The sequence below is a fragment of the Triturus cristatus genome, chromosome 1_2 (genome assembly GCF_964204655.1).
Source record: "Triturus cristatus chromosome 1_2, aTriCri1.1, whole genome shotgun sequence".
Lineage (NCBI taxonomy): Eukaryota > Metazoa > Chordata > Amphibia > Caudata > Salamandridae > Triturus > Triturus cristatus.
In genome coordinates, this window is record NC_140580.1 from 1052961125 (window position 1) to 1052983709 (window position 22585).

The following is a 22585-nucleotide window of genomic DNA, read 5'->3' on the forward strand; positions in this document are numbered from 1 at the left end:
TCATGGATGTCAGGGTTTTGCTATCTAGCTTCTTTGCAAATCTAAAAACTGCTTCAGTAGATTGCTTGAGTTTTTGTTTCCGGGTATTAATCAGGTGAGACCATGTACATCTAATTTCAAAATGAACACCTAAGTATGAAAAAGAAGAAACATATGAAAGTTTTTCACCATTTATATATTGGGGCATATGAGCCGAGCATATGAGTCTTCCCTATAACCATAACATGCAATTTTGTAGTATTTGTCTATAGGCCCAAATCATTCATAAAAAGAGGGAACCTGTTGAGTAATCTTTGTAGAGATATTCTCTTCCTTGAATTAAAACACAATCATTGGTGTATAAAAAGAGCGGGTAGCATCCTGGAGCCAACCGTTGGGACAGCAACAACTTCTGCATTAAGAAAATCCTCAAGATCGTTTATATAAATACAAAATACAAAAGGGGCCAATATGCACACGGTTTCATTTCAATTTGATTGCTAAGCTCACCATTCTTCCTATACCTCACCCTCCTCATCACACCATTATGCATAGAGGCAAGAAAATGTACCAATGCAGAACCAAAATCCATATTCAGCATCTTGGTCCTGAGTTTCCCCTGTCCACCCAATCAAATGCTGAGGTTAAGTCCGTAAAACCAAGGTGGAATGAACCACTCTTGGCCATGGTGCATTTAGAAATGACCAGGTGAAGATTAAGGCATTGCTCAGAGGTGCACAAGCCCTGTCTAATCCCATACTGTATTTGAGAAAAACAGCCCTTCTCAGTTACCCATGCTTCAAGATGCTTAAGGACGATCCTGCCAATGAGTTTGCTGATGGTATTTATTTAGAAAATAGGGCAGTTATAGCGGGGTCGGATTAATTGCCTTTTTTAAAGATATGTTTGAGGATGTTAGTGAGAAGTGGGAACCACAGATTAGGGTAAACTATACAAAGATCTGCAGGTACCCCGTGAGCCTTATTTCTGTGAGTGCGGTTTAAGGCACTGACAACCTCACCACAGCTAGGTGGAACGATCTTCAAGCTATTACCTATCATTGTGGGAAAACCTTGTTCAGAGTAGCCATCAATTCCATCACTGCAGCTATATAGCTTAGAAAAATGATCAACCCATTCTTGGGGGTGGGGGGGGGTGAATGATTGCGTCCAACTGTGTATTATGGGCGTCTGTGAGGAAGGGGTAATTTGCAGTCTTTCAAAAGAGACGAGAATCCTTCATTGAGCTGCCTTCATATAGTTTACCCCAAGCTTCAGCTCTGAGGTCGTTTTTCCTTTGAGCAATGGCTGGTTTGTACTTATTTCATCACTATCTCACCCATTACTGATCTCTTGGGGCTTGTTTTAGAGCATGCACAAGGGTCCTGTGAGCCTTGGAGCCAGGAGCGGCCCGTGCAGGTAAGAGCGGTAGGGTAAGGTGGGGGGGGGGAGTCGACAGACGATTACATTGCAAAACTAAATTTAAAAAAAGAAAGCCACTTACCTTGCGCGTGCTGCATTGCCTCGCTGATATGGCGAGCGCAAGCTAAGTGCTGTTCTCTTTTTTAAATTTCATTTTTCATCATCGTTGTCTGTCAACTCCATCACCACCCCCTCCCCTCCACCCCACCGCTTTTGCCTGCATGGGCCGTTCCTGCTTGGAGCACTTCCTATCAAACCATCTATGAGACCTACTTTCGCCCTCTCTCCTGCTTTGAATTGCAAGGATGTTAGCAATTGATTGCCAGATTTCCTCAAATGCTTTCAGAACAAACTTAGGTTTCAACTCATCATCCAAGCAAGTTAACACTGATCCTTCATTTACTTTTAATAGTTCTTCGAGAATCTGATGGGAATCTAGCGTGGCCCATTTAAGTGAAACCCCCTCTATTTGGATTATATGCGAATATGCCGTTAAGGGCAGCCAGAGGTTGATCAACTCTGCCAGTATCAATATACAAGCATGGGGATAATGATCGCCAAAGCAATTTGGAGGGATTACAAAAACAATATTCTTTGGACTATAAGTCTGAGATAGTGCTGTGAAATCAATAAGGCTACCTGTGCCTTTTCCCGAGAAGGAAATAGGCTTATTATCAACATAACTATTTAGCTCTACTGTTAGATACAGAGGCAGCTTGCTCAATAATGAATTGAATATTTCCCCTCAAGGGATATGTTAAAAATGAAGGGAAACCTTTGTATCCCACCCAAACTGGCCACAAACTGCCGGATCTGTAATATGATACAATCTCCAATTGAAATCGCCTCCCCAAATTATGAAGTAATCAGAATGAAGATCATAACCCTGCTCCAAATTAAGAAAGAGCTGAAGACCCGCTCCTTTAAAGAGCACAACAACACAATGTGACACTTTTGCTCTTAGTACCCAGCTACCACTCCAATCACTTGTTGACTTTATCTTTGCCTTTGATCATGTACCTGCTCCACTAACCTTTGGCTATTTTAGTGCTATACGAATACCACATACATGGAAACATATGTTGCAAAGCAGGGATAAACAACCAGATAAAAAAAGAGCTTGAACTGCTTATGATAGTGTTGAAGGGCCCCTCATAAGGACGTTTTGTGGAAAGAAATTTGAGTTTTTGAAATCCGCAGGGAAACTAACAAAAACATAGTTTTGGCACTTTTTGTAGCACACCACATCCATAACATCACTTTAACTTTGATTTTCTAATGGGATTTCTGAGCTTCCTATAGATAAATGTTAATGTGCTGTAAGCAAAGGTAACCATATATTATCCTTAACAAAGTTTTTTTTTAGTTAAGCTTTGGGTTTTATTTTATATTGTACAAAACCTAATTCAACCCATGTCCTTCACACCAAAGACAGCTGCAACCTCCCTCATGTGGGCATAACCCACTGTTTATTTCATTTGTCCATGTAAATTTACACTGCACTGCACTTTTCCATATTATCTAAAGCCTGTGGACCCAGGGTTGGGTCCAAAGATCTGAAATAGCATTGTTGATCCGCAGCTGTGAGTGAATGCATGTTGTATTAGTTTAGCACATACATATAGAGTGGCAGCTCCAGGGATTCGCAATTCTGGAGTGGGCTGCAAATTCCATGGTGAAAACTATGCACCAAATTGACATGCCCAAAAAGGAAATTGAGGATTGAATAAATATGAAGCCTCTGGGTCTGTAGGGCAATCTTTCTACCATTATTGGGTATTAAAGAAGAATCAGGTATCAAACGTGCCGAGTTTAAATTACTTCTGTGAAAATAATAATAATAATGAATATATTTCTAATTAGCCTGTTGTAAATATTCTGAAATCTCTCTTAATATTCCTGAAAATCTGAAGACTACAGTAAGTGCAAAATACAGGAGAACACAATATGAACTGAGTTAACATTTGAGAAAATGGAAAAAAACTTGTCCATTGGCGCTGGAACAATTTCAGAGCAGGGTTGCTACCATCAATGTGATATCACTCAAGACATAGGGATTGTGAAAAATCAAGCGTCACACAAAAAACAAGTGTAGCAAATGTGCCCGCCCATTCATCAGGAGAGTGGGTGAGGGTGTGGTGTGCAGCTAGTAGTGCATTTTAGAGCACTGGTGAGGTAATGCACTGTCCTTTACAGACCACACATTTTGGGCTGAAATAACCACTAAATTTGCACAGACATGCAATGTTTTATTGGTAAAACGATATAGCGCACAAATGATAATGTGTGGAAATCAGGTTTCAGCGGATATTTACCATTTGCACATCACTAAGTAAAGTGTCCTGTTTGTTGTGATCCTTTTAAAATCTTTGCTTCCCTCACACTTCAGATTTATAAAAAAATGTGACTCATTTTTGCTTTCTCAATTGCTGATCTATTTTGATCTATTTTGAAATATGGCTATAGGTCTTTAGCAAATATTTAAATGTTGTTATGTGTTAGAAAACAAACTGACATCCTACTTTCACTTCCTGTACTTCAGCAAGATTTTCAGATAGTAGCTTTACAAAATCCTCCCACTTTTCAGTCAGAGAAATAAAAGTAAACACCAGAAGTCTGGCATTTAACCTCTGCCTTTTTTTGGATGCAGCAAATGTGGAAAGATAAACACAAAATTTAAAAGTTGTTAGTTCATTTTCTGAACTCTAGCATGGGTATTAACTGGCGGTGCTGCAGCCACCCATCCCCTCACCTACTTGCAGGGCCTATGATTACCGGTCCCATTTTCATTTCGAGCTGTTTTTACACTCTAAGGGCCAGATGTATGACACTGTCAATTTGCGAGCCGCAATTTGCATTGTATTGCAACTCGAAATTTTCGGCTCGCAAAACAATCATTCATTTAAGTGAGACTCGCTATTAGGAAGGGACGCCCTTGGCATGCCCCTTCCGAATAGCGAGTCGCAAACCCTATTCTGTGAGTCAGTAATAGGTTACTGATTTGCAAAATAGGGTTTGTACATGGGGCAGACCAATTTTGCTGTCGCAAACGGCCGATTTCCCATTTGGGACTGCAAAATATGGTCATACATCTGGCCCCAAATGTCACTGGTACTCTTGCTACTGATCCAATAGATGTCAAAAGTAAATCATATGGTGATTGTGGGTAAATTCTGTAAGATTGGGATGTCTGCAACGTCTTCTCAAGAAGTTTGTAAAGTATTTCTCCTTGCTGCTCAATTTATTATATTACCCTTAAAGCTCCTATGCAATTTTTTAAGCAAAATACATTAAAGTCTTCTTTTATACTCAGATTGTCACTGCAATTTATCTTTTTGACAAGCTCTACATGAAATTTGATTACAGTATAGATTTTGTAAGCATTACTGATGGAACAGACTAATTGTATAAGACAGGAGTGCAACAACTATATGCAATACCTTCATTACTGATCATAAAAATCCTAAAAATGCTGCTGAAAACAAAACTTTCACATATGAAACGTACAACTCTTAGACGCTCCTTAGATTTGTTTTGTCAATTAGCTAATGACCTTAGAGGACATGTAGAGTTTGCAGAATAATTCCTTACTTCCTTTTCCTACAAAATTACTCCCTACATGCAGAACGATAAAGTTTGGAGTGCAAATATGTAAACTACTGGGACCATAGAGCATGAAAGATAGGAATAACAGAAGGTAATCCCTTTCCACATATGGTAAAAGGTGCCAAATGTCAGAGATATCCTTACTGTCTGCCAGTGGTGTGGTTCCTCCTCACCTTCCTTCAAGTCAAGCACACAAGGTGGTGCATTTGTGCACTAAAGAACTACTGCAGCCATACAGTGGTATTGTGGTTGATAGGTGACCAATGGCCATATTATCAAGAATGGCGATAACATTATCGCCGGGTTAGCGGCAGGAAACTGCTGCTAAAGCAGCGAAAAGGGGCTTCATAAAATGCCCTTGTGAATACCAATAGAAGCCCAGGTTCTGATGTGAAGGACTACAAACCTGGGCTTCTATTGGAATTCACAAGGGCATATTATCAAGCTCCTTATCGCCGCTTTAGCGGCAGTTTCCTGATAATGTTATCGCCATTCTTGATAATATGGCCCTAAGTGTCCCGATTTAAATGTTGGCCGAGTGCATACTCCAGTGCAATGACCACAGAGTTTACACACAAGCATAATGGTCTGCCCGTCCTATTTTTATTGCGGTGGACCATAGGATCGGCCACTGCTTTGACTACTCCGTCATCTCCATAGCCAAACGTTTCCAACAACCCAATGGAGTAAGGCTTGTTGGTGAAATGGCTACATGTTTGCCCATTGAATCAGATTGGCAAACATGTAGCCATTTTTCTACTTTCTGTCAACGCCAAGCAAATTCTGGCGGTGAGGGACAGTAAAAAGCAAATTCCCCCAGCCATTGGAGATGACTCCCATGTCAAGGGGAGCATTGCCTATTTTATTTAAAATAAAATCCTGCTGTGAGATTTTCTTTTTAAAAATAAAATATAAAACTCTTTGGTGCAGTGTTGCGTCATGCTGATGTTGCTCTGCACCAAACAACGAGATGCATTGACAGGAACCACCACGACGGCGGTTCCTGCCAAGGCATTATAAAAAACTGCCTCCTTGACGGTCATTCATAAATGTGATGGGCTCGCTTTCCGTCATGGGGCACTGAGTAATTTACTCCCTCCCCATTGTGGAACAGCGATTCGTCCGTCAATGTATAAATCTGGCTTTAAGTCTGTTTCTTCGTACAGGAGGTATCTTTTATTTTGATTCCCTATATGAGATCTTTAGATGAAAGAGTGTTGTGGAAATCTATAAATGAGAACGCCTGTAAATATTTGCCAACTTCTTATTGGTTTGAGTGTGGGTAGTTCATACTTTACACTTAGTTTCTCTGCTGTATTTTTCACCAATCATGGGTGGGATTTATTATTTTTTAACACACATGCAGTGATGATTCATTATGGCAGACAGATAAAGTGTATTCTGAAGCTACATGTTGTGAGCTGCTTTTGTAACAATGTACAATAGATAGTTATATTGATGTATGATCTATCAATGATAACATACATTTTACATAGTGGACAGCTAATTTAATTTATTGCCGATAAGAGAAGCCCTGAACCCTGTAGTGAATTAAACCTTTCCAATTACAGATGATTCTAACAAAGGTGGCTATAAGGAAGCACTATGCAAACACGAGTAGCGGGATGCACACCTAATTGTTTAACCTCGAAAATTAATCTAAATGCTTGACATATATTATACTGTGTAGGCGTGCATGCCTGATAAGCGCTCCGTCCAATTGCGCCTGCAAAATGAACAAACAACGTGGACCCTGTTACAGTTCCATATACCGGCCGCACAGCCATTGCCATTCAATGAGTCCAATCAATTAAATATTCTTGTCTTAAGTCTATATGTACTCTTCAATTAATCCAATACTTTTCTCTGTCGATTTCTTTCCGTTATCTTCAATTCATTTTATTCATTAACATCCGATTGGAGATAAATCACCCACACACAGGAGGCGAGATGGTTTCCACATGTCACGTATTTTATTCATTTACCCAATGCATTTCGGGACGTATCCCTTCGTCAGGGGCATCTACAATATACAAATTAATCAGTGTCAACATAATCTTTGCAGTTCAACCACTATAATGCATATCATGTAATTAAAATAAAGGTGCATAATTCGTACTCAATGCATTGGCCCACGCACACAAACCGAACTTCTTAAAAAGAACTCCAAGCCTTCTGTGGCAATGCTCACTCCAAACCTCCCACATTCTATTAACCTTCGCCTATTTTCATAGGTGGCCCGCCCTGCGTTCAACAAACACCCTTCCCTTATGAAACAAACATGCTTTCGAATGCCTGAACTTAATGCCATTATTCAACGCTTACCGTAACATGCACAAAGAATACTTCAGGAGTGAAAAAGCAGCGGATCCACGCTTACTGCCGGCTACACATTGCCCATTCTGGGCAATGGAGTTTTTCACTGGTGAAAGAATGTTTGCTTTTACATTGTTTGACCAAACTGGCAGCCATTAGTTGAGTCATTTGCATTCGAGTGAGCACCTGAAAAGAATTAGCGCACAGTGATTCAGTATAAAAACCATGTGGGAAAAAGGTATTTTTCATTACAGAGTGAGAGATGTGTGCGTGAGCACTTAGTAAATGAAGCGAACACGGTTGTCGAAATGTGTAGCCGGCAGTAAGCGTGGATCCGCTGCTTTTTCACTCCTGAAGTATTCTTTGTGCATGTTACGGTAAGCGTTGAATAATGGCATTAAGTTCAGGCATTCGAAAGCATGTTTGTTTCATAAGGGAAGGGTGTTTGTTGAACGCAGGGTGGGCCACCTATGAAAATAGGCGAAGGTTAATAGAATGTGGGAGGTTTGGAGTGAGCATTGCCACAGAAGGCTTGGAGTTCTTTTTAAGAAGTTCGGTTTGTGTGCGTGGGCCAATGCATTGAGTACGAATTAGGCACCTTTATTTTAATTACATGATATGCATTATAGCGGTTGAACTGCAAAGATTATGTTGACACTGATTAATTTGTATATTGTAGATGCCCCTGACGAAGGGATACGTCCCGAAATGCATTGGGTAAATGAATAAAATACGTGACATGTGGAAACCATCTCGCCTCCTGTGTGTGGGTGATTTATCTCCAATCGGATGTTAATGAGTAAAATGAATTGAAGATAACGGAAAGAAATCGACAGAGAAAAGTATTGGATTAATTTAAGAGTACATATAGACTTAAGACAAGAATATTTAATTGATTGGACTCATTGAATGGCAATGGCTGTGCGGCCGGTATATGGAACTGTAACAGGGTCCACATTGTTTGTTTATAAGGAAGCACTAGCCACTGAAATATGCATTGACTTGAGGTTCTTCGGATTGGGACCAACACTGTGAGATACATTTGAAATAGATACAGAACACTCTAAGGGCCATATTCTCAAGGAGCTATCGCCAAATTATCGGCACCTTAACGCAGCCAAATTTGCGATAAACTTTTCCTCAAAAAACATCGCCACAGATGACCCTGGCAGCTATCGCTAATGAGATGCAGAGTAGGCAAAAAGCTGCGACAACACCACTCCACAACATTCACAAGGCCCAGCCACATCAGCGAATAGAACACAAAACATGCGATAAGGCGCGTTAGTGTTGCCGCGCGGAACGTCAAATTCCCCCTTCGGCACAGACCAACTACCTCGGCATCCGATTCACTCAAATACATTAATTGGTGGGGCCCATAATACCAATATACTTACACTCCGTTGATCTGTTCTGAGGGAAAATACGCTTCCAAACGCTGACATGAGAGGAATACCTTTACCTTACCCTTAAACACATTGACCTCAGACTCTAAGATATCCCTCTCATTAGGAGATGGATCATTTAGTTGTTATCTATGGTTTTAATGAATAAACTCGTCTATCTAAACATTACTTCTTTACTGTTGTTTTCTTATTCAAATAATCGACACAACACATTTGTCAATGAATCAAATATTCTTTATCTAAAATTATTGCAAGAAACGTTAGAAATCATCATCAGCATTTCAGAGCATCATATTTACCTATTCTGGCTAAAGTCGTCCTCTAAGTTAGTCAGTCAAGGAAGAATTTATTCAGCAAAGTTAGGTCGCAATTCAGTCTCTCAAAGATTCAGGATAACAGCTGTCCAGCAGTGTCACCGTCCTCTCCGTCAGCATAACGTCAGGAAATTGATTTCCGATTCTTCGTCTTCCTCAACCACTTCCGGTACAACCACCTCTGGATTTCCTTGGCTATCCGCCTCTTCCTTCACTTCAGGCAGGGCCACATATGTCCATTCCGGTGATTTATACTTCTGGTTAGGTTTTCTTGTTTGTTTGTTTTCTTTGACTACTGTCTGTTCTTCTTCTTTTGATTTTTCCTGACTCGTTACTTCATTCACCTGTTCAGCTCTTGGCGAATTTACACGTGTCAGTCGATACCTCAGTCTCTTTATTTTGTTTGGCCACACTTCGTCTTTTGCCGCTCTTTTCAATTTACTCCCTTTATCATTCTTTTCAGTTCTCCAAGCTCTCTTTCTCAGAACTCGGCCTTCTGGTATTTCATCTTCGCTTTCCTCAGACTCTGTTTCAACTTGCTTTTTACCTTCAACGAGTTCTATTTCCACCTCTTTTGTTTTCCCTACTTCTGTCCCTCCTCGTATCCCCGTCACGCAATCTTCCTGCTGACTACTTGTCCCTGCTTCTAACTGGATGTTGGAGTTCCCTACACCTCCTCGGGGGTCTTCCGCAATGATCTTTCCCTCTCTCTCTATATCTGGCACCTGTCCATCTAAGGGTGTTGTCTCAGGTGGAATTTCTCTCAATCCTTCATCTGGCACTTCCTTCTCACGGATTTCTTGTATTGTCTCTCCACTGTCCTTTTCTTTGTTCTTCTTTTGTTCTTTCTTGGATGAATGGGCTCTTGGTTCTGTCTCTGAGTCTGAACTGGATTCAGAAATCTGTAACCTTTTCCTCAGGGAATTACTTCTGGGGACCAAAGTTAACCTTGGCTCTGTCTCCCCCCTTTCAGAGTTGTCTCCTTCTTTATCTTTGGGCTCTCCGTCATCTGACTCAGTACTGGATTCTGATAGATCAAAATACTCCTTTTCTTTACAATCAACTGGATTTGGAATTCTCAAAGTATGACTTGCATGGATCCAGTTCTTCAATCCAGCACACTTCACAGCTGTTGTTGTAGTCAAGATGACTTGCCTTGATTTTCCCCACCTGGGAACCAAACAGTTTCTTCTTCTGTGTACTTTTATCCTTAGCCAGTCCCCTGGGCTTAGATCATGAGCTGGCTTCTTTTTAAGAGTGGTGGCATCTGCTCCAACCTGATGAAACACAGAATGAACTGCATCAGCCAGACTTTTACAGTATTCCAATACCATGTCATCAGTTATTGTCATCAGCTTGTTGACTGGTATAAATACATGTCTCATTGCCCGTCCCATGATGATCTCATGAGGACTCAAACCAGTGGTTCTGTCTGGTATTGATCTAATAGTCATGAGTACCAGAGGCAAGACATCGGGCCATTTCATACCTGTGGCTAAACACATTTTCCCTATTCTGTTTTTGATAGTACCATTCATTTGTTCTACTACACCAGAAGCCTCTGGTCGGTAGGCACAATGCAGTTTGTGTCGTACATTCAATGCTTCACAAATCAATTTTATGATCTCATTATGAAAATTTCCTCCTCTGTCTGATTCAATTGTTATTGGAAACCCAAACCTAGGTATAAATTCCCTCAACAATAATTTTGCCACTGTCATTCCATCATTTCTTCTTGTTGGGAATGCCTCCAACCTCCTAGAGAATAGGCATACCATTACCAAAACATACCTCAACCTGTTACAAGGAGGCATCTCAATGAAATCTACTTGCATTCTGGTGAAAGGCCCTCCCTCTCAACCTATTGTCCCTAGACTCACCACTGACTTTCTTCCGGAATTGTACTGCTAACAAATTAGACATCTTTGACAAATACTTTCCGCCACAAGCCTAAACTTGGCATTATACCAAGTTTGTTTAAAAGACCTAATCATGGCGTCTCTCCCTATATGTGCCTGTCCATGATACATCCGTGCCATGGCAGACATCATGCTATCAGGCATAACTGGTCTTCTATCTCGATAGACCCACACATGATCTTTCTCTCTTGGTGCACATCCTGCTTTTACTCACTGTTTTACTTCTTCCTCTCCTGCTTCTTCCTGCAATTGTCTTACCTCATCTCATGTTCCCACAGTGTTAGTAAACATTGGGAAACAAGAAATCGTTTCTTTTTCCTTTGCCCGATTGATTGAATTCTGATTTTGTGTACAATACTGTGCCATGTCATTGGCGAATTTATTTCCAGTGGCAATGTAATCACCACTGCGACTATGAGCAGCACATTTTACCACAGCCAATTGCCTAGGCGGCTGTATTGCCTCAAGCAACTTTCCAACCACTTCAGCATTCTTAATAGGAGTTCCACTTGAGGTCAGGAAACCTCTTTGCTGCCAAATTTGGCCGAAATCATGGACCACCCCGTAGCCATACTGGCCATCAGTTATCACAGTCACTCTCACACTCTTCCCAATCTTACAGGCTCTGGTCAGGGCAATAAGTTCAGCTACTTGGGCCGACCTTACTCCTTTCAAATATGATGCTTCCATCACAGCTGCAACTGTACATACTGCATATGCTGCACTCAGCACTCCATCATCTGTTCTCAAACAAGATCCATCAACAAACATGACATAATCAATTCAATAAATCTTTATTTCGGCAATGTTTCAGCCATAAAAGAACAGATAAAAGATATATACAATAAAAACATACAGTAATGGAGCAATAACTACAGTTTCAGGGTCTAATATAGATCAAAACTACTAACCACTGTTTGAAATTAAGAAACTCCTTTTGATCCAAATAGTGTGCAAATACTTAGAGAGTGCAAACACAATGTGACCTGCAGTGTCAGTTTTAAAAATCCTTAGTGCATCTGAGCATTTCCGGAAGCCTAAATTTCTACAAATTGGTACTATCCAGTACTTCCGGGCTCTACTATAGAGAGGGCAGAAAAATAAAATATGGCATTCATTTTCATTATCCATACCGCAACCTGGGCATTGGGAGGCCCTTGACGGTGACCATTTGCTGGTAAGGCACGCTATAGGAAGGGAGCCGAACCTCCATTGTATATAAAGCTTCCTAGCCAGAGTAGGGTAAATCACATTCAAATAATCTTCAAATGAATATACGGATTTAACCTCTAAGAATGCTTTTACCATCGAACCATTCTGCGAGTCATGCAACCAAACACTGGAGCAGCGAGATCTATGGTACTCTGTAAATGAATTCCCTGAAATCTCACTACAGGCTATTGCCGGGTTGAACCACATATCCGCAAGGCCCATTGTCAAGAGTTCTTGTTTGATATAAGAGAGCCAGGGAATATGCACTGCTTTACTTAGACACAATATTTCTTGAAGTTCAGTTCTGTACTGCATAATCACTTTCTGGTAAAGGGTCATCTTTTATGTCAGGTCTTGGTTTTGTACAGAAATCAAGTACATCCAAACAATCATGATCTGCTTAATCTCTTACCTCCACATGCTCTACATCAGGCAACAATGTCGAAGGATTCACATTCACGCATCTCACAAGACTCACATTTGTTGCACCCAAAATGACCTTTTCATACTTAGTCAGTCGGCTGTGCGTCATATACTGAGTACGACTCCTTGTTAAAAGAATTGCCACATCATGAGGCGCAAACACTTTCACAGGGTATCCCATCACAATTCCTTCACTCTGTTCCAAAATTCGACATGTAGCAGCTACTGCTTTCAGACACCCAGGAAGGGCTACAGCTACTGGGTCCAACATGGATGAAAAATATGCAATTGGTTTCCTCAGTTTTCCATGTTTCTGTACTAGAACAGAGAGTGCACATCCATTTCTTTCACTGCAATACAACTCGAACTCCTTATCGTAGTCAGGCATACCTAATGCTGGCGCTTCACACAATCCTTCTCTTAACTTCTTGAATGCTGCCAACTCCTCTTTGTTCAAATCAATAGGATCTCTCACATCACTTCTTGTCAGACGTACCAAAGGTTTTGCAATTAATGAAAAATTGCCTATCCACTGATGACAATATCCAACCATTCCCAGAAACATTCTCACTTCTCTTTGGGTCATTGGTGGACTCATTCTTTTTATGATACTGATTCTATCTATGGTTATTTTCCTGTGTCCTTTCTCAATGCTGTGTCCCAGATATTGGACTTCTTTCTTACAGAATTGTAATTTCCATGGTGACACTTTTAGTCCTCCATCTGCCAAATGATTCAGCAAAGCTACCGTGTCTACTTCACAAGCTTCACGAGTTTTCGATGCCACAAGTAGGTCATCGATATACTGGACTAGTACTGAATTTTCAGGCATTTCCAGACTCTCCAAAGACTTTTTCAATAACTGATCAAATATTGAGGGGCTTTCTGTATACCCTTGTGGAATTCAGCACCACGCCAAAATACGCTTGCCGAAACAAAATGCAAAAATTTGCTGACTGTCATGGTGCAATGGGATGGAAAAGAAAGCATGGCACAAATCAATCACTGTGTACCATTCTGCGTCATGAGAGATCTGATATAAAATCACAGATGGATTCGGTACAATGGGGCAACATGGTACAACTATTTTGTTTATCTTTCTCAGATCTTGCACTACCCTGAACTTCCCACTAGGTTTTTTCAGTCCCATTATTGGTGAATTACATGGGCTACTCATTATTTCTATCAAAATTCCTTGTTTTATCATTTTCTCAATCACAGGAGTAACTCCTTCGATTATTTCAGGGGTCAATTTATATTGTGGGACATTTGGATAACATACTCCTTCTTTTACAGTTATCTTTACTGGATCTACATTCCTCATCAATCCTACATCTTCTCCTGTGAAGTCCCAAACTTCTGTTTTTACTGATTGTTTCAATTCTTTTGGTAGTTCGTCAGGGTTGAATACAGCATAGGTTCCTGTAACCTCTTTCTCTCTATTTGCCAATGTAATTTTATACAACACATCATCATCTGTTGTTTCAAAGGCTATTCCATCTGGAGTACAAAATATGGTGCAATTCATCTTGCACAATAAATCTCTACCTAACAAGTTCACAGGACTAGTGTCACACACTGCGAATCTGTGCATTTCAGAAAATTTCCCTATACTAACTTTAACTGGTTCTGTAAGGTAAGTTTTAATCTGTCTGTTGGAGACCCCAACTACTTGGATCGTTTCATCCGAGAGAGGAAGATTCTTGACATCAACTGATCTAACAGTTAATCGAGTAGCAACAGTATCAACTAGGAAAGTAATATTTTCATTATTAACTTTTCCATCTACAAATGGGCCTGTCTGGTCTACTTCTAGAGTTGCGCCAAGTACGCACTCCTCTTCCTCCCTTCGGCACCGTCAATAACCTTCTTCTGAATCGCTTTCATCGCGTTGCAGCCAATACTGCGAAGCAGATATAGTTGCGACTTATTAACCTGTTCTTCGTTGTAGAATCCATTCTCCTTACTATACTTCTGGCAATTTTTGTTCTGTGAAAAAGGTGGTTTTGGCACCTGATTCTGTTGTGTTACACCCTGCTGTTGTCGTTGTTGTTGACCACTCACCTCATTCTGCACCTGTGGATTCAAGGATGAATTTTCATCATTAGTAATTGGTGGATTCTTACACTCGGATTTCCAATGCCCTATCCTACCGCAATTATGACACGGAAATTTCTTCTTAGCTTCCTCAATATTCCCTTTATTTTTCCCAGGATTAAATCTTTGTTTTGACCCAGCTTGTTCTGCTAATTGTGCTTCCTGTCTCTCTGCTACCTTTACTTGTGCCAACATAGCCTTTTCTTTCAGCTTTCGCTGTTTTGCTTCAATTTCATCACTGAAATATTTAGCATGTATTAATACTTCGTCTATTTACCTTTTTTGCCAATCTACTGTATGCTGTTTTATCATTTCACTAATTTCTGGACGAAGACCATATACAAATCTGTATACGAAATGACTCAAATCCTTGTCACTCAACTTTTCATCTCCACTGAATTGTTTAAAGCTAATATTAACCTCTCATAATAGGCATGTACTGATTCTTTGCTTTCTTGATGTGTTCTGTCAATTTTTACCCAATCTGTCTCTTTAGGAGGTACCTTGTTCTTCAGGAATGCCATAACCTGTTCATATTTCTTCATTACCTCAGGGTCTAGAGCTCCTGTCTTAGGATCCCTTGGGTATTCCTGTGTCGGCCAATCTATTACTATTTTACATTCTGTCCATAGGTCTGCTGGTACTATTAGATCAAACAAGCTATTCAGGTCAATCCACAATACTTTGGATAGCTTCACAAATCTGTCCACCTGTCTATACCACTCGACGGGTTTTTCACGTAGTCGAGGGAAGTCATTCGTAAATGACAAAATATATTGTCTAGTCCATGGGACATGCACATATCCTCCTCCCGGAATCTCTCTCATAGGGTATTCAGTCACAACCTTCTCTTTCTCTCTGACAGGGTAAGCTGAAAACGTTTTGTCTGAAACTTCATCTCGTTTACGATACCATCTGCTTTTCCATTTGTCCACATCTCCCCATTTTCTCAACAAAATAATTATATCCTTAATCTGACCTATTCGTCCCGCGGTATTCATGTTTTCAATGTCTTTTTCGGTGAAATCTACTCGATAGGGTTTCTGTAAGGCTTTTACCTTTTCAATATCAATACCCATCTCATTTGCCACTTCTTCTAATCTTTCATGAAGTCTTTTCGCTCTCCATGTTAAGCTTTTGCACAGAAATAACAACTCCTCATCTTGGTAGGTTTTTAACTTCTCTGTCGAGATAGTTCCTACTATTAATTCTTCCAGTACCATTCGTAATTTAGCTAAATCTATTGACTGGGATCCCTTGTCTTTCTTTTGCAAGTTTCTCAACCATTCACTCAACTCCTCTGTAGATGGTCCTACTGGCTTCTCTACATTTCCTTGTTCAAAATCTTTTTGTGTTTCTGACATCGTCTCTATTATTGTCATACGTTTCTCTGCACAGTTCTGACCTACAAACTGGTTATTTGAAAAATTTGGTTCTTCAATCATACTCATAGTCTGTCTCCATGGATTCTCACTCTAACTCATTCTTGGTTGTTCAACCGGTTTATTACTTTTATAAGAGACTGTCAAACAATGTTCGCTGTCTTTCTGCTTGTCAAAAATAGGCATTACTGGACCTATCGTTACTGGTACAGTTACCGCTTCCAAATTCTTGGTTAATTCTCTCATTTTCTCCGTTAATTCTAGGGTTGTTTTTGCTAATTCTGCTGAATTTTCTCCATCCAATTTTCCTCCAGACTTCTTTTTTACCTCTCTAATAGGATTGATTCTTCCCAAATCTTGGAACTCTGGTTCCGATTTTATGATTCGTGTACTGTTTATTTTATTGGGGCACTTGGAGTTAATATTTTGGTTCTGGTCGGTATGGTGGTGGATTCTTATAGAACATATCATCAAGAACATCATCCTCGGACTCATTCACTCCGTACCCTCTCGACTCCACATTATGCCTCTTTTCTACACACTTTCGTCCTTCAATTTCTCCTGCAGTTCTTACGGGAAACAAACCCTCAGTGATACTCGCATTCCGCCACCTTCTCATTCGATCATCATGCGTCTCATGTTCGTACGATCTGCCAAACAGGTACCTATATCCTCTACCATTTCTCTGTCTTTCTCGGTCATGCATTTCGTCTTCCCACTCCGTCAAAGCCTCAAATTGAGTCGGTCTAGGTCCCGGTTCTAAATTCATCATTGTCTCTCTCAAATTTCTCAAAACTGCCAAATTAAATGAACCATGCTCTGGAAAAGCCAACACTCCGTCTTTCTCCATATACTTAACCCAGTTGTCTAACCAAATACAGGTGTGATATCCATATTTTGCAACCATAAAGGATGCAGGGGTTTTTGGTGGAGGAAGTAACTGTGCTTCCCTAGTTACAATCGGTTTGTCCTTTTTAAACCACTTCTTAATTCTACCAAACCAAGACTTTTCTCCTTTTCTGGTGGATCGTAATACATTTTCCTTTCTTTTGTGTCTTACTAATTTCTCCTTACGACTGTACCGCTACTCTGTCCAATTGCAGCGTGACTCACACTAACGCACCAATCCGGAGCATCTACGTCACTATCACAATTCTCAACTCCCAGCGCGACTCACACTAATGCACCAATAAGAAGAGTTTACGTCACCCTGTATTTCTCCACTTCTAGTGCGGCGCACACTAAAGCACCAATCCGGAGCGTTTTACGTTTCTGACCGACTGTCCAATCCCAGCGCGGTCGTTCTGACGTCAGCAGTCGCTGCGGCAGCTCCTGCTCCTGTCTACCCCTCCTTTACAAATCTGCTCAGTAAGTTTTTGTTTCAAATTCTACAATTCTGTTAGTATCAACATAAAAACGTCTTCATTGTCGGCTTCGCTAACCAAAGAATAGCAATAGACCCTTCTCACGAGAATTTCGTCGTTCCCGAGAGCAGCGCTTACCTCTGCCTTACTACGGAATCGTTACTTCCGTTGATAAAGTAGCACATCCCTCTACTTCACCCTTATAACGAGCATTAGCTAACCGTTTCTCTAGTATTTAAGACACATAGTTGGAGACCCAATGCTCCTGAGAAATAAACCCAGAGTTTCACAATTAACCTGAATGCTATTTCGTTCATGCACTTTCACACAAGAAAATGTAGTACATTCACACAGAATCCTGTCTTTCCCGAGAACAGCGAACAGTCTGTCCTAATACAGAATTATGACATACTTTAACAAAGCAGCGCTTACCTCTCCTTTGTCCTTCTAACAAGCTCAGAGAGTACCTATTACCTTTCCAGTGATAAGCGTTATCGGAATGCCAGTTGGATCCCTGGTACCTAAGACCAGAATTTCACAGGTAACCTTCGCTATCATACACACTTCTCTCACACAGAAAATGTCTCTAATGGCAACACACGGCGATGTCACCTGAATCGAACCCAGACAATGTGTTGTGCAACTTCAATCGTCACACGTTTTCTCCTGTGTACCTACAGGATAACAACAATTCCGTCTTTCCCGAGAACAGCGCTTACCTCTGCTCTACTACGGAATCGTTACAAACTTCCGACTTCCTACATCCCAGAAGCCGTGCAAACAACATAAAACTCAACACGACTCAACATAGAGTGTTAGTACATAAACCAATATCAATAACCAATAATCAATAAGCTATTTACAAGCAATAATCACCAAACTAAAACAATAAAAACCATCGTCTTGCTACCAGAAAACTGTTGCCGCGCGGAACGTCAAATTCCCCCTTCGGCACAGACCAACTACCTTGGCATCCGATTCACTCAAATACATTCATTGGTGGGGCCCATAACACCAATATACTTACACTCCGTTGATCTGTTTTCTGAGGGAAAATACGCTTCCAAACGCTGACATGAGAGGAATACCTTCACCTTACCCTTAAACACATTGACCTCAGACTCTAAGATATCCCTCTCATAAGGAGATGGATCATTTAGTTGTTATCTATGATTTTAATGAATAAACTCGTCTATCTAAACATTACTTCTTTACTGTTGTTTTCTTTTTTTTTTTTTTTTTTTTTTTAAACCTTTATTACAAATTTCAAAAAATATACAGACACGGGCCTACAACCTCCAGGCCGGCCGCCAACAAATGACATAATCATAACCACACTAATACAAGCAACAACAATAAATAACCAAGTTGCAGAGTAGTGTCACTGGCGGCGTTGAGAGGTCGCAACATCACATATATCGGTTTCATTTTAAGTGATGAAGAACAAACAAACAACGAACAAACCCACAAGGCAGCAAAATTCGAAGTGGCAAAAGGTGCTCATCACAGCAGGGAGGGATCCATAGAAGGACAGTAACAGGAGGGGGGAAGGAGGGCAGGTGGCAGAGACAAAATTATCACAGTAGAACAGGATCGCAGGAATGTGCAGACTAAGGGGACAAGGCATCATCCAGGTCCCGCGTGAGGGGTGGGGTGCAAATTCCTCCGCGATAGGAGTTCCAGGGACCCCACACCGTTTTCCATTTCCCAGGCTTGCCTCTCGCCACATACACCGTCTTCTCTCGAAACATGCACCAGTCCATATTTTCCTTCCAGGCCAAGACCGTGGGTGGCCTCTGGGAGCCCCACAACCGTGCAATGTCACGCTTGGCCACCATATATCCCAGTGTCACCCACCACATTTGCGCCACCGTATAATCATTTGGTTCCCATACATTCAACAGACACCTCCTCGCCTCTGGGAGCAACGCAACATGCGTGACTGCCTGCAACACAGCATGCACACCACGCCAGAACCGAGTCACCTCCGGACACTCCCACAGAACATGGAGAAAAGTCCCCGCCATACCACACCCACGCTTACACATCCCATCCACCGCATAACCCATACGCTTCAGGCCAGGTCCCGTGACATACACTCTATGAAGTATCTTAAGCTGGACAAAGCGAAGTCGGGCCGGTATGGCCACCTCTTTCGGGGAGGCCACCGCCGACACCCAATCCTCGTCATCCAGCTCCAGTCCATCAGCAACCCAAGCATCCTGAAGGGTGGTTAACAGCCCCGATCGGTCGTTAATTAGCTTCTTGTAGATCAAGGAGATAGTGCTATCCGGCACGTACCCGTCAAGCACTCTATCTTCCAATGGGGAACACACCGGGATAGACGCAACCTCCGGGAATACGGAACGCAACGCGTGCCGAATCTGTACATATCGGAAGTACTCCCTATCGTGCAAGTGGTACTCAGCTTTCAGCGCATCAAACGTTTTAAATCCCTCTTTCGTCCAGAGATCACCCACTCTACTGATGCCGATCATGTCCCACTTCTCGAAGCCTTTCGTCGACCACAAACCACCCAACCGCTCGGAGGCATATAATGGCGTCGCCCGGGTCAGCCGATCACTCCACCCCATCGCCGCGCTCGCCGCATGCCACACCCGGACCGCAACCCGAGTCGGGCCTGTCAAGCGCGCGTCAATCGACCTGGAATACAGCGCCCGATTATAGTCGCCGCCCGGCAATAACAGTTTGTCCATCTCAAAGGCCGGGTTGAGGGCCGGCCCGTAAAGCCCGTGATTTATCGCCGCCAACTGGGAGGCCCAATAATACCGTTTGATGTCAGGGAGGGCAACCCCCCCGTCATACCACGGGAGCGTTAGCTTGGCGAGAGCAATTCGCGGCCTCCCATCCCAGAACAATCGGCGCTGGAGACCCTCAACCTCCCGAAAAAAACTAGCAGGCACGACATCCATCGTGTTTTGTAAGGCATATAAAAACCGCGGTAGCGACATCATTTTAAACAGCGCCGCCCGGCCAAGCGGCGAGAGCGGCAACTGCTGCCAACGTGCCACATCCGTCTTCAGACGCCGGAGAGGGGGAAGTAGATTCTGCGTATACCGGGCCACAGGATCCAGAGTGACAAAAATACCCAGATACTTAAAACCCTGCTGGGCAACCTGAATAGGGCAACCCCGCGGAAGGATGGGGGCCTCCCCAGAGAGGACATAGACGCAGGACTTAGACCAGTTGATGACCAACCCGGAGTTACAGCCGAAGGAGCGCAGTACATCCACTAACACAATCAGCGATTCACGGGGGGATGCGAGGTACAAAAGAATATCGTCCGCATAAAGAGAAACACGATCCTCATATTCAGGAGTCCATCGGAGTCCACGAATCGAAGGGTGCCATCGCAACCATTCCGCCAGGGGCTCCATGGAGAGTGCAAAGAGTACTGTTGTTTTCTTATTCAAATAATCAACACAACACATTTGTCAATTAATCAAATATTCTTTATCTAAAATTATTGCAAGAAACGTTAGAAATCATTATTAGCATTTCAGAGCATCATATTTACCTATTCTGGCTAAAGTCGTACTCTAAGTTAGTCAGTCAAGGAAGAATTTATTCAGAAAAGTTAGGCCGCAATTCAGTCTCTCAAAGATTCAGGATAACAGCTATGCAGCAGTGTCACCGTCCTCTCCGTCAGCATAACATCAGGAAATTGAGTTCGTCAAAGAAGAGCAAGACCTCATCATCAGCGTCAGAATTTGTTCAATTCCCTACCTACTTTTATAATGAAAATAATGTCAAAAAGTATTAAGATCGGGGTTTAGAGAGTCCTGATTGGTCAACTTGGGGTGGCGGGGTACAGTTCGTGAAACTTGGCTTTTAAATTGAGCTTTGTCTTTAGTCTTGGATGGGTTCCCGGAGCGTCCTTGAAGGGTACATGTTCTCCCGGGGTCAGGTCCAGGCCACTGCTGCTGGCGGTGACGCCTGCACACTTCACCCAGAACCTCGTGTTGTCAGGGCAGTCACGTTTAACGTCTCGTTCAGCCATCTTGTTTTAGGCCGAAATGATCAACTTAAGCAAAAGAAACACAAAAACTTAATTAAAACATAGAAATGGCTAATAAAATGTTATCCCCTTGCTAATACCCATATGTGTGTGTATTTATCTAGCAGAAGCAACACTAGAGCGGTTTATACTCACTGAATTTTCTACTATTAATATGCGTACTCAAGTTAGTTTACAATTAATATAGCCATGTAAGATGCAATTCCCACGTGTAATTCTTTTGTTAATATAGATGGTGAGTTATCACTTCAAACAAATTAATAATATTACAATTTATTGATTATTCGAATTAATATAAACATGCAGAATGGGGGGGTATACAAACTTTTGTACTACCCGCTCCAGCATTAGCACCAGGAAACTAACACCTGCTCAGACCTGGTGCAAATTCGTACCACAGCCTGTACCACAAAAGCGAGCCCAGCTCAGAGCCACACCGGAAGAACAACAGATGCCATGGAGTGACTGAACATGCGTGCCGGACACCCAAGAGGGCCACGACACCCACCGCCACCACCCCCAGGAGCCCAACCCCCAAAAGGCCCCCCGGACCACCACAGAGGCAGCGCAGACAAATACAGTGGACCCCCAGGAAACACATCAGCCTTACAGACCCAACACCTGACAATGTCATTGCCCACTACAGGCCCAAAAGGACAACCATCCTACGCATCCTGACCATCATCGCCCAACAGGCTGATGGCACCAACACAGCGGACAACCAACATCCCGCCCAATACAAAGCTGCTGGCTGTACTGCACCTGTTGGCCTCTGGCACCCCCAAACCAATCCCGCCAGTGTCGGAGGAGTCTCACACCCCAGTCCCTATACGTCCAACACAATGCGCAGGATCCGCTGAAGACTAAGCAAGGACCATACACCTTAGCTGGATGCTGGATGCACACACGTGTTGAGGGCAATCCACAGCACACGTCATACCTGTGCCCCCTGGTGACACAGCACACAATCACTGCAACAGAAAGCACACGTCTCACATCAATGTGCAGGCAACATACGAACACTGTGGAATTTCCACCAATGTCGTCGCCAAATACCCAGCCAGTGTGCATGATTCCATCATCCTCTGACAGTCCAACTTCAACCTG